At 37.5% G+C, this 16,761-nt stretch overlaps 1 non-coding gene and 1 pseudogene across 1 annotated transcript; one reads left to right on the top strand and one right to left on the bottom strand.

The window, feature by feature from the left end:
* The window catches only part of LOC136245726 (ran-specific GTPase-activating protein-like), a 69,769-nt pseudogene extending 60,484 nt beyond the window's left edge, over positions 1-9,285 (top strand).
* LOC136246150 (U4 spliceosomal RNA) lies at positions 6,057-6,201 on the bottom strand. Its single transcript, XR_010696271.1, has one exon. It is a non-coding gene; the product is annotated as a U4 spliceosomal RNA (small nuclear RNA).
* Positions 9,286-16,761: the final 7,476 nt, after the last annotated feature.

Here is a 16,761-nt window from a genome sequence, read left to right as displayed (position 1 = left end):
TTTTTTTTGTTATGTATGACTTTCTTTTCCACCGTGTAACTTTTCATGCCATGAATTATTTTCCGTCATTGTGTACCTATAGCTATGCCTTTTCAAAAACACTTTTTAGTGTTTCTTCTGTGCTATGTATCAGTAAACGTCACTAGCATGCTGATGATAATAGAGGGATAGCTATGCAAGTATAGAGACCAGATAATAGGAATTTATAGGAAACACTTAAACAAGTGTAATGTAGGATAATATACTGATCCAGTAGCGTGCTCATAGCCAATATAAGTGTAGATTCTTACCATATACATCTGTGTGGTAAACACATTATCAACAGTTTACTGCCACTTAACTTACCTGCATGCTCACATCATTTTGGTTTACTAGCAGGATGGCACAACATTCATGTTGTTTAAAAGCAACATCACTGACTCACCGTGTATGCTGCATACATGAATGGCATTGATGTTTCAAGCTAATAGTAGCTTGATTCCCATTACATTAGATTGTAATTATGTTATTGCATATTACCTGTAGATAAGGCAGACACCAATGCTAGTGAAAAATAATTCTCATCCTAAATTCTCCATGTTAAAATATTATGTTTTTGTTATTTATTAACTGTCATATGTACAGTTATGCAAAAGATGAAGAGATAAAGGTCCTAACTCCAGATGTACCGTACTTTTAACTTTCACTATTTGTGCAATTCAATTTGATCTCTAAAACTTCATAATATGCAATCTACTACCAAAGTGGTTACCATATTCTAATACATTGGCTCAAACAGTGTGTATTGTAATGTAAAGTGTTTATTGAATATAGCATTCAAGTTGATCTATCAAAGTTGAGCCAATGGAAAATCCTACATATCCTAGCTTCTATATCATCGATCTGTAGTGATCCCGTTTACACTCTCAGTAAAACCATAGTTGGGTAGGGTTGTCACAACAGTTGCTAGTGATGCAACCAAATCTGTCCCACAATGGGTCATTGAAGTAGTAGGCAGTATCATTTTGTGCTCCTGATTCACAGTAACAATTAGTTCCTACAAAAGGAGACTTCTATGAATCCTATTAGTTATAGTACTACTGCTGTGATGAAGTAATGTTGGTGTGATCATTACGATGAGGTAGGGTTACTCTTCTAGACAAAGTTTCATTGTAGACATTGTATATGCTATTGTTCAACACTTGTGTTTTTGAACATTTTTGGGTTACATTTGTGTCATGTTTAGCATATCGACAAGCATTAAAATTTAGAGATGGATCCAACAACTGGAAAAAGGGATTGGAATACACAGATTAAGACAGGGAGAAAGTTATCTGTCTATAGTCATGTATACTCAATATCACAGTGAGATATTCAAACATTGTTGCCATATCCACTTTTTTGTTTAGCTATTATTTTGTATGCAAAATTTGTACAATTATTTTACTCGAAGTTTTTTTTTACTAGTTAGTTAGCTACTAACCATGCTTTGTTTATTTTGAGGTTCAGAGTTTCTATGTGTGACTTACTGCCTTTAATACTGTGTAGGCAGTGTAGCTATCAACTAAGCATCTATAGAACTAAACCTACTACTGCAAGATTGAGATACTCTAATAGAGCAGTCACACTATAGCTAGTCAACTCTAGCTCACATAACTAGATCTAATAGTTATTCCTCTAATAGATGTGTACTATAGCACTTGCTGTCATGGGTGTAGAAATTGTATAATCATAAAATCATACTATGTAAAAGACTTCTATTATGAAAAACTTTTGCATATAATAAAGCAAATTGTGGTATGTTATGTGAATGGTTTAAATGGATACATCATGCAATGACAATGGAAGACCTTGCTGAGTAATAACTGATTCAAATTTGAATTCACGAAATCATTCTATTAGAGTTATTAACTGCTCTATTAGAGTACCTCAATTGTTGCTGAAATTCTTTTTATAGTTACCTGGTTGAGAAGGTTGTAGGGAGGATGCCCCCCACCAGCAGTTGCTCTGTACCTAGAGTTTTACAATACAAGGTATGCATACTGTATAAGCCCTTAGATTACCTGTACCTTAAAAATTGAAGTAAGGGAGGGCAGAGGATGCTAGATGTGAATCTGGTTAAGATGCATGCCTTCATGATAAACAACCTTGATGAAGCTATATATATGACTAACAACTGTGTTGTTATTATTACTGAGCTACCTCCAGCATCATTTGCAAAAAATAATTATTACAGAGACTATGTAAATAGCATCCCAACACAACACAGATGTAACCCAAGAATTTTATGGAAACTCAAGTAATAGATGTCATCCATATACACATAGCAACAGAATTGCACAGTAGACAGCAGTTCAAGCAGATTTTCTATTTATGCAGTAGATCTGTTACGGATGAATTCCTGTTTGTTACATATGTGTGTAGTGGTTGTGTGTGCGTGTGGGCCACTAATGCCGACATCTTGGTTGTGTGTTTTGTAATGCATCATACTTCTTGGTGATGTGGCTAATGGCAGCATCTCTGTCCCTGACCATGTGGTGATAGCATTAATAACAGGACTGAAGTTTCTCCCACATTAGTTTACAAGCCACCTGTCTAGCAGTCTTAAAAACTCTACATGGAGACTGATGCTGAACTAACTCATTACAAGGTTGTTTATTAATAAGACCAGGTGAGCAAAATCTCCAGGAGGGTGGACAGACCTTCAATATGCCTGGGAATTTGGCTCTAACCTCCTGCATCAAAGCATGATGCATTGTTCCCTATTGCTGAGCTTGAAACACAGGTCAAGTGTAGCAGATAATATGAACAGTATTTAATGTTCTGAATATGAACACTAGTTAAGGAGGAATGATCTATAGATAGCCACTTAGAAGTTTTGTTTAGTTTTATTAAGCATAGACAATAACTTGAGTTCATGCATCACAGTCATGAACAGATGTGGTGTTGTCATACTAATATTTTTATCACAACACTATGGTCACAATGTTAGACAGTATTCCAAACTGCTTACAAAATAATGTTGTTCAAGAAGAGATTAAAAAATTAAAACACTATTTTAACAGAGCACAAAAAATGATGTATGATTATGTCATGATTGGCTTCTTGGTGTAAGCATGTATAGCCCTTAACCCAGGATTATTGAAGGCTACGTACATTACATTTAATTTAAAATAATTATAGTATGTTCGCGTTGAGCTGAACCCTCAAAAACATTTAATAACTCATGGATGCAATTACACATGATCTTGAAATTTGGCTCATTTGCAGTACTGCTTGATCCGCTAAAAATATTTCAAAATCTTGTTGTTCAAATGTTTGACATAATATCTACGGCCAATCAAAACTTTTACAATACATTTCCTATGGAGAAGCCATATAAGTACAGTGTCTATTAGAGCCCTTTCCGGAACTTGTAATGGAGCCAAACCGTACGTGTCTGTTGTTGACATCTTTGCTGTTACCAATAATCATCTGGTTGGCAGAAATGTTAACTCTGTTGAGAAAAAATCCACTTTTAATTTTTAGCTGTTTTTCAGGGCTCAGCTCAACGTGAACATACTATAGTACAATGCATTATCTAAATACAATTGCAACTGATATGCATAAAATGTTTACTGAATATAGAGTTCAAACTGATCAATCAAGGTGGAGCCAATGGAAAATCCTTGTTTTCTACATATCCTAACTTCTATATCATCTGTGGTGGTCCCATTTAACTCTCGGTAAAACCATGGTTGGGTAGGGTTGTCACAACAGTTGCTAGTGAAGCAACCAGATCCGTCCCACAATAGGTCATCGAAGTGGTAGGCAGAAGGATTATAAAAGTTAATCGTCCCCAATTCACAGTAATAGTTAGTTCCTACAAAGAAAGGAGAAAATCTTGAACCAGGAGCACATGGGCAGTTGTTCTGACTTGTACAATTATCATGTAATCCATTAGCATCTGTCCAGATGTGTTGACGTGGGTTACCATGAGTGATTGATAGTCCATCAACATAGTAGCCATCTAAACCCTGGTTGTGGTTGTGATATGCCTGAAAAGCAACTGAATAACCTTTCTGGTATCCTCTCACTCTACCACACACTCCTTGATAACTTGCACCATTGGTGGAAAAGTTTGTAGAGGAACAAGTGTTTTGATCATCACTGACCACACGGCAGAAGCTAACACCAGAGTGAGTATCATTGTGCCATCCACTGGGGCAGTCATCTCCTGCACTGATATTGATATTGGCAATTCTTCTCCATCTTCCTCCCACACCAGCACATGTGGAGATGAATATAACTACAGAAGAAATTGCTGTCATGTTACAAAATGTCCACTGGTTGACAATAATACGATAGTATCCTGACCTGTCACCAGTTTCAGGATTATTGATGTAGATGTCCTCACAAGATGATCCAGTATAAGTCATCCCACAATACACCCTGGTGGAACCATTAGTGATCCAGTAATATCCTGACCACTCATAAGATTCAGGATTCTTATTATAGATGTCCTCACAAGACTCACCAGGGTAGAAAGGTGATTTAAACTGATACTTACTACACTGCTCAGTAGCCATCACCAGTTCCTTAGTGAGGATCACTGTTATTATGAAGATCACTGACAACATTTTCAACAAACTTGCACATAACTGACTTCACATGGTGTGCAGTGTAATAATATAGTTTTATTGTAATGGGAACTGTAGGAGTTACTAACAGTGTACATTTCCTTCATATCACACTACAGAACTGTGTACACATCAGATCACATTACAGAACTGTGTGCAGGGGCGTAGCCAGGATTTTTTGAAGGGGGGTTCCAGCACCAGCATTGAGTTACTAGAAGCAGGGGTCTGGGGGCGCAGCCCCCAGCCGCTGAGAGACTTTCAATATTTTAATAGATCAAAACTCAGCAAATTGCTATATTTTATGCAAAAAGTACATTAATTATGATGCATTAAGTGCCCCTGGGATGAAGGTAGTACTAGATAAAGTCACCTAGTGGAAACAGACAGCATAACACATAGAGACACATATAGTAATCTGTAAGTGATGGTTATATCTCACTGTGGTATAGGAGCCATGAATCCACTGATACAAATGACAATCAAAACAATATAACTATACAAATATGCATAGCATGAATTCATTTTGCATAACACAAGTGATAAATTACTGGAGCTCTATATCTTTAAACACTGCACACCAAAGCTATAGCAGTATAAGGTCATGCTAAGTTTTGCATTTAATGTTGGAATGTCTGAAAAACTTCATATGGACATGGATATTTAAATGCATGTTCTACCTGACTGCTCTATTAGAGTATATACCTGACTGCTCTATTAGAGTATATCGATCTTTTTAACAAGTTTTGAAGAGGGCTCATGTTACCTCTGTAAATCCTTCCCTGAGAGATGAATGTAAGTTTTATCAATTGTTGTGCTGTGCCATTACACTATATTGCTCACTCATTTTGTCCTGCCACACTAAATGGTGTGTTAGGATCCTGCTTGCAGAAGTCTAAATTTACAGGGGGGGGGGGGGGGGTTCCTGAACCCCCCGGAATCCCCCCTCCCTACGCCCCTGGTGTGCACACATACTTGAGTTGTGTGGCTATGAAGTGTCTTTATGCATGACAAGGAATGATGTCACTGAATATATATTTATATTAAGGTTAAATGACTACATGGCATGTGAAGCAAGTTTAATGTCACTTACGCTATACAACATTTACAGTGTTGCCCTATAGACACCACCAAGGCCTGGGCCTTTTAGAGGAGGTGCCCTATTTGTGTGATTCCTGGGACTGAGCTTGGGTGAAACATCTGAGGACTGCAGTATGCCCAAGGGGTAGACCAGGGTTGAACCGCACCCCTCACCCAAACCTCCAAATGGTTCAGTGGGTCAACAAGCTTGCAAGTGACTCATGATCATATGGTGGTTCCAGCACTTTATATATAAATAGTAGCCCATGGAAGGTATGTATGTAGTAGGATCAGTAAAGCCAGAACTGCATGGTGTATGATATATAAACTATGGTAGTGTCTTATTATAGGGGCCAGGGGCTGCCTTGGAATTTTTGTGAACTCCTACTAGAGCAGTCAACTATAAACCACCTTAAAAAACAGACTTGGTCATGTAACAATATATAGTCAGAAGTTTTCAATTATGAAGCAATAACCGCGCCTCGGTTAGACCTCACTGGCTACGGTACTACCACTGCACAAGGCTAAGAAGACTTCTTATCGATCCACACAAAAACAGTCAAGATGTGAAAAAAAAGGGTTCAGTCTTTAATAGCTTTGTGAAGTCAAAGGTGGCAACAATTATGCTAATATTAAAAATTTATAAGCATTTACGTAGATCCTTGGTTGCCGGGCAACCTTTGATTTCACAACAAAGCCGCACCCTTTTTACAGCTTGGCTGTTTTTGTGTCCTAATAAGTCCTTGCCACTAAATAAAGTGAGTCTCTTGGAGTACGGATGTATAGGACTTACTGGCAGGGTTGATCAAGGATGGGCCTGGGGTACATTAGAACCTTATCTGTTGACTCCTTGCCACTTAGGCAAACCTTTCTTTTTGAATCCATTTGCTAAAACGTTAACCTTGCCTTTTGCTAAATTTAATGGATTATTTAAACACTGCGTACGTATATGTTAGTGTGAGTAACCTTAATTCACCTCTATCTATAATAATTACAATCATTTCTAAAACAGTCTCAATTTTTTTTTTTTTTGTAAATACTATTTGTCTCTTAAGTTCAGCTCCAAGGTTACTAGTTGAACAGTGTTTGTTTGCTATTGTTAGCTACAGAATGCTTCTCAAGCATAGTATTATAGCTCTAAGACCTTGTGTCCAGTGTTGACATTTGAGCTAGCTCCTGTGAAGTTGAAGACATTGGAAGAAGAGGAGGAAGTGGTTAAAATTTGTAATGGAGATTGTACTATGCGATATTGATATTGAGTCTTAAACTTATCATTACAGAGTTTGGGATAATAACTGCCCAGTGGCCAGTTCACTTAATGCCTTAATTTGTAATTATGCAATAATTAATGTGAACATGCTGCTGTGAACCACTATAAGGCCACCTTATGTAAGAAGTATAACTCCAATTGTAGCTAGTATATATATATATATATATATATTATATATATCAAGATCATTTTGTGTTGGTGTTACAACTTTCCTTTGGTTACCACAGGAGAGCTAAGCTGTTCAGGTTTAATGCTAAGGAAGATCTTCTGGAGTGGAAGGACTGCGGAGTGGGAGATTGAGATGTGAGGATCTTGAGCACAAGAAGACTGGTGGCTATTGGATACTTTGTGCAAATCAACAATGTTAGTTGTGTTGCTTACTGTTGCTATAGTAACTGCTGATTTGATGTTGTTACCAAGTGCTGGTAGTGATCGTGCATGTGTGTGGACAGCTCAGGCTGACTTAGCTGATGAAGAAGCCAAACCAAAACAATTAGCAATAAGATTTGCTAATGCTGAGAGTAAGTGACACTTTGCAGTACTTATATATTTGCCATATTCCTCTTGTAAATTCTGTATTTAAATAATGCCCAGAATTAATTATAACCAGGACATTAATACCTGAATATGGTCCTGAGCTGTTATTTGATAACTAGACCACGTGATGGTCATTAGAATTTGTATCATCAGCAAATAAAAGGTAGTGGTTAGTCAGAACTTGAGGTCCTTGTGTTTTAAAACCTTGGGTTTGCCTAAATTCATGAAAAGGTATACAGTCATGTGATAGGTGATACTGATATTTGTAGGTAGCAACAAGATATTAATAATTTTATCAGTTGCCTTTTAATGTATCAAAATGTAAAATTTTACATCTGGATCGGGCAAACTGCAATCACATTGATATCTACATAGCAAAGAAAAAGACCTAGGAATCACAATCGATAGTCAGCTAAAATTTCATAAGCATGTGTAGAAGTTACTGTTAGTAAAGCAAGCAGACTTTTGGGACTAATCAGTAAGTGCTTTATTGACTTCCTCATTTGTACAAGTCTATTGTAAGACCACGTCTTCAGTATGGTAACATCAGCATATGGGTCTTAAACTGGTCCTGGAACATACCTTGATATTGTCGATACAAATAACCATTATACAAGAAAGTTTACTATCTAGGTAGTCAGTAAATAGTTTAGTAGAAGAGTTAACACAGCTATAAGTACTAAACAAAATTTTCTGTAGACTTTTCCATTAATAACTAAATGTAGCTACATCGTTAGACTCTACCTCCCATGATCAAATTCTTTAGGCCTTAATACACTGGACTGTGGTGTTTGAATCTGTGTTGGCCTGGGAAAGAGTGGATCTAGAGGGGTTTCTGAGGTTTCCATGAACTGGTAAAGTCTATTCAAGATTATATTTTACATTGATTTGCAATGGTAAAAAAGTTCAAATCAAAATACTCTAATAGAGCAGTCAGTCACCCTAATGAAACAGTCACATTTTGTATCACTTAACAACTGCAAACCTGTGCCAACACAGTAAAAATAGTCCAAAAAATCAGAATGTTAAAATCTAAATTTTTTTCCTGGGGGCATGCCCCAGACCACCAGAATAACATCCATGCTTCACACATCACATTGCTCTGTCCCTTTACTCTTTAGCCTACACCTGATACTGTGCTGCACAATTAAGCAGCCTATATTATATTGTTCCTAATATAACATAATTATACCTTTTAAACTGTCAGTTTTAAAGATTTCTTTGGCAATATTGCCACCAGATTCAATTTTAAATTACATAATTTCCTGGGAAATCTCTCCCCATACCCCCTAAATTTAAATTTGCTTATAACATGAAAGCCACTCACTAAAGTTCCTGGGGCCGCCCTTGCTGGGTGCTATTATCCTACAATAAGTTTGGGAGAAAATGCAACTCAATAATCAAGTTATCTTTTAAAGATCAAAATTATGTACACCATTATCTAAATGTTTTTTGTTTTTTTTTGATGCATTCAACAAGTATACAGGATAACAAGACGACCGATAACAACAAACTGAATGATCGAAGTAGCAATGACAACTACCTCGTCCTCTAGTGATGCCACTACTACACCTTCAGATGGTGACAAGAAAGAGACAAGTGTTGCAGAATAATCTACAACATTAGCTTTAGGATATCATGCACAATATTAGGATCATTTGTGTATTGTTTTATATACTAGTGACATCACACAGTTCACCATACACCTTAACTGTTACCACATGTATTGTACACCATGAGTGTGTGTACACTATTTCTCTAGTGACTATTTGTGTAGTTGTAGATGGTAGAATAACTGACTAGCTGGTGTGTAGGGGTAGGGGAAGAATAGTATGTTTTTTAAGTTAACTATACACATCATTGGTGTTCTTGTATCCACCTTGATGTTTAGATTAGTGTAGTAGGTAGTGACACTATGTAGCTACTGCATGTAACCATGAACGAAGGCGTGTAGCATTTTTAAAGCACAGTTAACAAATTTAAGGAAGATGGAAAGCAGAATGTTGCCCAACTTTTATTTTAGAAGGGCTTAGCCCTCCACTTTATACTCTAATAGAACAGTCAAATCTTTAATAGAGCAGTCATGCAGCTACAAAAGATTACTTACAAAATTCTATCTCAAACATCTAATTTTACAGTGGGAGCATGCCCCTAGACTCCCTATTGAGAAAGTGCATGTTCTGCATACTACGTGAGGTTACACATTGTACAAATTGTATCAAGCAATCACCACCCTGCTTAGCCCCTTCACTAAATGTTGCTACACCTCTGGTGAATCAAGTTTTACTTGTCTAAGAGTGGCAATGAAGATTGTGGCCATGATGAAGCATAGCTTGGTAATGTAGTGTGGAGTGATGAATGGTTAGTTTGGTGTTATGTACATTAGGTGATTTGTGTATTGCCTGGTAGACAGTATGATCTACCTGATGGATCTGTGAGGTGTATATATAATCGTTGATTTGATTGTTGAGGAGGTTCTACAGCTTGTTGAGGGTAAGTGACTTTATTTCTTGTTGCTGTAGAGATCCTAGGCACTGTGTTCATGTGGGGTGTATCCATTGGACTACTGGACTCACATAAACTTTGCTCAAACATATTTTTTCGACCACAAACACCAACCACTACAAGTGATTACATACCACACATGGGGCTGGGGCTCTCCATGTCTTGTCATATTAAAGACAAAATCTAACTGAATTAATAATACTATAACATGAATATAAACTAAATTGTATACATGGCTGATTAATTTAGTTAGAATGGGATAGTATTAATTGCATGGACGCCAGGTTTTTAGAAGTAGCACAACATCAACTTGTTACTTATCCAGCTAGCTCAAAATCCACATTGTAAAAACTAATTTCTTGAAGTAATATGAAATCTAGCTAGTTTAAGGCACTGCGTAATTTGAGGGCACTTGACCAGGGTCAGGTACATACAGTAGGTTGCAAAATAAAGTTTATGTTTCGTAATTGTAATTACAGTGTGATTACTAAGTAATTACCATGTTTGTACTGTAATTACATTTTGATCATAATTCGTAATTATGCAAAAAAGTAGTTTTTCACCAGCCATACACCTGTATATACAATATATTCATAGTTACCAATAGAGCATAATTCGTAATTACGCTTTGTAATTACGCTACTACAGTGTAATTACAATTATGAAATGTTAACTTTTTTTTGCAGCCTACTGTACCTCAATTGCTGCTGAAATTCTTTTTGTATGTAGTTAGTATATGGTGGTCTCTTTGTAGCTGAACTCTCTACAAGGTGATTTCTTCTAGCTGATCTCTCTACAGGGTGATTTGTTTGTAGCTGAATTCTCTACATGGTGGTTTCTTTATAACTGAACTCTCTACAAAGTAACTTCTTCTAGCTGATCTTTCTACAGGGTGATTTGTTTGTAGCTGAATTCTGTACAGGTGATTTGTTTGCAGCTGAATTCTTTACAGAATGGTTTCTGTGTAGCTGAACTCTCTACAAGGTAACTTCTTCTAGCTGATGTCTCTACAAGGTCACTAGTTTATAGCTGAACTCTCTATGTGGTGGTTTCTTTGTAACTGAACTCTCTACAAGGTGACTTCTTCTAGCTGATCTTTCTACAGGGTGATTTGTTTGTAGCTGAACTCTCTACAAGGAAACTTCTTCTAGCTGATCTCTCTACAGGGAGATTTGTTTGTAGTTGAACTCTCTACAGGTGATTTGCTTGCAGCTGAACTCTCTACATGATCGTTTCTTTGTAGCTGAACTCTCTACAAGGTAACTTCTTCTAGCTGATCTCTCTACAGGGTGATTTGTTTGTAGCTGAACTATCTACAAGGTAACTTTTTCTAGCTGATCTTTCTACAGGGTGATTTGTTTGTAGCTGAATTCTGTACAGGTGATTTGCTTGCAGCTGAACTCTCTACATGATGGTTTCTTTGTAGCTGAACTCTCTACAAGGTAACTTCTTCTAACTGATCTTTCTACAGGGCAATTTGTTTGTGGCTGAATTTTCTACAGGATGATTGCTTTGCAGCTGAACTCTCTCTACATGGTGGTTTCTTTGTAGCTGAACTCTCTACAAGGTAATTTCTTCTAGCTGATCTCTCTACAGGGTGATTTGTTTGTAGCTGAATTCTGTACAAGTGATTTGTTTGCAGCTGAGCTCTTTACAGAATGGTTTCTTTGTAGCTGAACTCTCTACAAGGTAACTTCTTCTAGCTGATCTCTGTACTGGGAGATTTGTTTGTAGCTGAATTCTCTACATGATGGTTTCTTTGCAGCTGAACTCTCTACAAGGAAACTTCTTCTAGCTGATCTCTCTACAGAGAATTTGTTTGCAGTTGAACTCTCTACAGGTGATTTGTTTGCAGCTGAGCTCCTTACAGAATGGTTTCTTTGTAGCTGAACTCTCTACAAGGTAACTTCTTCTAGCTGATCTCTCTACAGGGTGATTTGTTTGTAGCTGAATTCTGTACAGGTGATTTGTTTGCAGCTGAGCTCTTTACAGAATGGTTTCTTTGTAGCTGAACTCTCTACAAGGTAACTTCTTCTAGCTGAACTCTCTACATGGTGGTTTGTTTGTAGCTGAACTCTCTACAAGGTGACTTCTTCTAGCTGATCTTTCTACAGGGTGATTTGATTGTAGCTAAACTATCTACAAGGTAACATCTTCTAGCTGCTCTCTCTACAGGGTAAATTGTTTGTAGCTGAACTCTCTATAGGGTTATCTGTTTGTAATTGAACTCTCTACAGGATGGTTTCTTTGTAGCTGCTCTCTCTATGGGGTGACTTGTTTCTAGCTGATCTCTCTACAGGGTGAACTTGTTTCTGGCTGAACTATCTACAGATGATTTGTTTGAAGCTGAACTCTCTACAAGGTGATTTCTTCTAGCTGATCTCTCTACAGGGTGATCTGTTCATAGCTGAACTTTCTACAGTGTGATTTGTTTGTAGCTGTTCTCTTTATATGATGGTTTCTTCGTAGCTGAGCTCTGTACAAGGTAACTTCTTCTAGCTGATCTCTCTATAGGGTGACTTGTTTGTTGCTGAAATATCTGCAGGGTGATTTGTTTGTAGTTGAACTTTCTACAAGGTGATCCTTCTAGCTGATCTCTCTACAGGATGACTTTTTCTAGCTGAACTCTCTACAGGGTGATATGTTTGCAGCTGAACTCTCTACATGGTGGTTCCTTTGTAACTAAACTCTCTATAAGGTGATGTATTGTAGCTGATCTCTCTACTGGATGACTAATTGTTTCTAGCTGATCTCTCTATAGAGTTATAACTTTCTCTATAGAGTTATAACATGTTTGTATAGCTGAACTCTTTACAGAGTGGTTTTTTTGATTGGTTGCTAAACTCTCCAGCTACATGGTGACTTGTTTGTACTACAGAGTGACTTGTTTGTACTACAGAGTGACTTGTTTGTAGCTGAACTCTCTACAGAGTGACTTACTTGTAGCTGAACATTGCATAAAGTAACTTGTTTGTAGCTGAATGATCTAGATGAACTCTCTACTGGGTAGCTATTTTGTAGCTGAACCCTTTACGCAGTGACTTGTTTGTAGCTGAATTCTGTACAGAGTGACTTGTTGTCTCTACAAGGTGACTTGTTTGTAGCTGAATTCTCTTCAGTGTGACTTATAATGTTCTGAATCTCTACAGCAACATAATTGTAGCTGAACTCTCTACAGGGTGACTTGCTTGTAACTGAATTGTCTATAAGATTAACTGTTTGTAGCTGAACTCCCTACAGAATAACTTGCAATGTCATATAATTCTGTAAAGTAAGTTTTAAACGTAGCTGAATGCTCTATTAGGGTGACTGTTCTATTAGAGTATCTCGATCTCGCATATGCTACACGTAGTTGGCTTTGGAATCATAACTCAGTGGTTTGTAATCCGATTCTTCTGTACTACTGCAAGAAATCTCTACGATAATTATTCCAGCTACACACCGATTTTCAGCTCACTGCTCTAAGCGGTTTGCCTGGTAGGCGTGAAAACTAATAGTTTTTTTATTCATAAAAATCGATCGCGTAATTGTGACACAGGTTGGGTTTTGTGTCATATCTCGATGGCCTTTAACTGGATTCCTTTCAAACCACAAAAAGGCACTCCTACGATAGTTACTCCATCTACATAGCACTTTTCAGCTCATTCCTTCAAGCGGTTTATCCTGTGGGCGTGACAGACCTTCGACCTTATTTTACACAAATAATTGGTCATAACTCTGTGAATGTTCATCGGATCCCTACCAAACGTGGTACTGAGATTCGCCTTAATGAGCCCTTTACGTATACCAAGTTTCAGCCCGATTGGAGTACGCATTCGCGTTGTATGGCAGATTTTGCAAAGTGTGCGAAAAGAAGAAGTAGAAGAAAAAAAACGAAGAAAAAAAACCCAAACTTTGGCCGCTCGTATCTCGGAAATGGCTGGAGCGATTTTCTTCAAATTAGGAATGTGGACTCCCTTACCTAGCCGGCACTTCTGCAGCAACTTTGGTTTCAATCGGATAAGGAATCACGGAGCTACAAAGGTGTGAAAATCGCGTTTACTTTCTTCCTGTAAATATACTCACGGTGTGGCGCGCCGGCTTCTTGGGCCCCACGACACACTACCGTGTGTCTTGATCTGGTAGAGAGTACCTGATCGTAATGGATTTGAATTTGTTGTTTTGATTGTCCAGGAGGTTCTCTGGTAACTGTATTGTGTAGTATATTATAGTTGTAACCAGGGGCGGATCTAGGATTTATAAAAGGGGGGGGCTAACTCAAGGTACTAATCTCTTGGGTAGAGGTGTGCGAAGCATGCTGGAACTAGGGGGGTCTGAGGGGCATGCCCCCCAGGAAAATTTTGAAAAATAGATGCTAAAATACTGCAATTTGGAGACATTCCCACATAAAATCCCTAATATTTTTTGCCTGTAGATATTTTATATACTGCCTTTAGATTATAGGTATGGCTCTCTGAAGCATTTTGCTAATGGAAAAGTTTGGGTAGGTACAGACAACCAAGAATAGGTGCATGTTAGAATAATAATGTTGAAAGTGGAAAATTTTGAAATTTGAACAATACAAGATTGAATCTGAGAGTATTTTCAATGGAAATTGTGTACCTGAATTAAGTATTGCCATACATATTAACTACACAAGTAGATGAATGAAGCCCTTTAAACAGACTAATGCACTTCATCGTATGTATAGGTGCAGGCAGATTTGGAAAAATTCCATAACAGAACCAACTACATGTTTCCAGTGAATGTTCTATTAGAGTAGTTAGGTGACTGCTCTATTAGAGTATCTCGATCTTGTACACCTCCAATGCTGATCCGGGTCCTTGTTGCATAAACTTTAGCATAAATCCACTGATAATACCTTGGAAAGATGTTTATAAGGTAGTTTTATGAGTATTTGTATTATTAGTGATCATATAATTATGCTAAGACAAAATTTCATTGTAATACTCAGCATATTGATCAAGTAAAGCCTAAATATGAAGGGGGGGGCTTCAGCCCCCAAAGCCCCCCCCCCCCCCCTGGATCCGCCCCTGGTAACATGGAAATGAGGGATTTGCCTTTGTATGTACACAGTCACCTGATTCCTGAGAGCACACAGTGCCTGAGAGTGAAGGTGTACAAATCCCATCTTACAAATATTTATGTAACACTTCCTAGTTAGCTGACTTTCTTCTATGTTCTATGTACTACAGTTTATATGTAAGACCTATGTATAAACCTATACAAGATTTTTTTGTTTCAAGACTATACTATTTATGATAGCATTTTGTAGAGTTGTATGTAGGTAGAAATTAGCCAGTTTTACTGACCTTTAATAGCTATCAATTAGCCCATTTCATGCATGTCTAGACAAGGTGATGTTTGCTACCATACCATGTTCCATAGTAGTTGTAAGAGATGGAGAAAATTTGTGACAAATGGGATATGTACTTACACACATGTTCCATAAGCATTGTTGTTAAAGTAGCAGTGGTGTTACAACATGGTAGCTTTAATAAATTATGTAATTTTGCTGATCATGCAATGAAAACCCTCCAATATATAAAACAACCAACTCTAGAGTACAATCTTGATTTTGAAAGTATAATTGTGAATTGTGAATCTGGATTTTTGAGCACTGCTCAAAAGCATTTTCAAAGCAAAGTTGGCTCAAGTCAACCAGTGTCACGTTCTACTACAAGATATACACAGTGATAGTGTGGAGTGATGAAGGTGATCAGTTTGATGGTCAATTTGGTGTTAAGTGTGTCTGGTAGACAGTATGATCTATCTGATGGATCTGTGAGGTGCAAATTTGTTAATTAGGACTCAAGGTGTTCCCCAGCTTGTTGAGGGTAAGTGACTGCATTATATATTGTAGTTTGCACCATTACAGGTGAATTTCATGGTTTACAATGGCTGGGATGTGTGTTAAGTGTCAGATGAATGTTCACAACAGTTTGTTGTCTTACTGGCTAGTAGTGTGATCAACTAGGTAGTGTTGGTCAAGATGAGCACATTGTTTACTTGTGTTATGCTTCAGTGAAGAGTGCAAGTTGTTATGATCACACGTTGGGAGTATAGTGATCCCTGGTGATGTGGACACAAAGAGGTAATTGTTGAGGGGAAGTGTAGAATGGTGTGTGATTACTAGCATGGAGAACACTAACCATTCATTCTGAAGTCATGATTATTATGTCTGGCACAACAGTCTAAGAAAACTTGTCAAGTCATACTTACGTATGTGAATAAAATTCAAGCAATCTTCTTCTTGCTCTACCACACACTCCAGGGGCGGATCCGGGGGGGGGGCTTTGGGGGCTGAAGCCCCCCCTTCATATTTAGGCTTTACTTGATCAATATGCTGAGTATTACAATGAAATTTTGTCTTAGCATAATTATATGATCACTAATAATACAAATACTCATAAAACTACCTTATAAACATCTTTCCAAGGTATTATCAGTGGATTTATGCTAAAGTTTATGCAACAAGGACCCGGATCAGCATTGGAGGTGTACAAGATCGAGATACTCTAATAGAGCAGTCACCTAACTACTCTAATAGAACATTCACTGGAAACATGTAGTTGGTTCTGTTATGGAATTTTTCCAAATCTGCCTGCACCTATACATACGATGAAGTGCATTAGTCTGTTTAAAGGGCTTCATTCATCCACTTGTGTAGTTAATATGTATGGCAATACTTAATTCAGGTACACAATTTCCATTGAAAATACTCTCAGATTCAATCTTGTATTGTTCAAATTTCAAAATTTTCCACTTTCAACA

The sequence above is a fragment of the Dysidea avara genome, chromosome 15 (assembly GCF_963678975.1).
Source record: "Dysidea avara chromosome 15, odDysAvar1.4, whole genome shotgun sequence".
In the NCBI taxonomy this organism is placed as follows: domain Eukaryota; kingdom Metazoa; phylum Porifera; class Demospongiae; order Dictyoceratida; family Dysideidae; genus Dysidea; species Dysidea avara.
The sequence above is the reverse complement of the archived record's forward strand: the minus strand, read 5'-3'. Positions and strand labels throughout refer to the sequence as shown.